Here is an 866-nt window from a genome sequence, read left to right as displayed (position 1 = left end):
CCCATGTGACAGAGGGATTCAAACCTGGGCCTTCAGCTTGGCACAGGACCCCGCTTACCACATGGGATATCCTAACCCAATGGTATGGAGGTGTTATTGTTAACAACAATAGACGGCCGTAATCCTTGAATCCTTTTTAACTTGCATCATTTTGTTTTTATCCACTGGTGTCTTGTGCAAAGTTGAACTCTGGTACATCTAAATGCAAGTTATAAAGCATAAGGGACGCCCTATAGATGTGTTTGTTGTGCGTGTTTGGCTTGCTGAGCCTATTTTACGAGTTCAAACAAACAATTTATGAGATGGACACAAGCCAAGCCACGGGCGGCTCATCTCGTTTCCAAGCCATACTTGCAAGGTGAACCACATTAGGTGTCTTTGTTGTGTCCCAGTATCTGTGTGACAGCCCAAAAACAAAACCACCATAAGACAGATACATACGTGTGGTTCCGACCCTACGAATGTGTTTCTACATACTGTCGACATTATTTTTGGCATTGGCCATGGCCCGTGGGAAGTCCTCCTATTGTCCAGAAACATGACGAACTCATTCATCATATTTATCACATTCTATAGGAAGAGAAGCTGCCCGGTGCTTGCATTCCCCTTATGTCTACCCATTAATGACTTTTTCTGACGTGTGCTTAAGAGAGAGAGAGAGAGAGAGAGAGAGAGAGAGAGAGAGAGAGAGAGAGAGAGAGCAATATAACAAAATCTTTGGGATCCGACACTCCATATGAGGATTGGCTGAGACTACCCACTTGACCTTCTTCACTAGAGCCCAGATTTTTTAAGATATCCCTCCATCTCTAGGCCACAAAAACCTGCAGAGTACATTGAATTCGCTTTCCTTGTTATTTCTGCTC

This window comes from Nuphar pumila, chromosome 10, assembly GCF_984573655.1.
Source record: "Nuphar pumila chromosome 10, dmNupPumi1.hap1.1, whole genome shotgun sequence".
Classification (NCBI taxonomy): Eukaryota; Viridiplantae; Streptophyta; class Magnoliopsida; order Nymphaeales; family Nymphaeaceae; genus Nuphar; species Nuphar pumila.
This window is presented reverse-complemented; position numbering follows the sequence as displayed.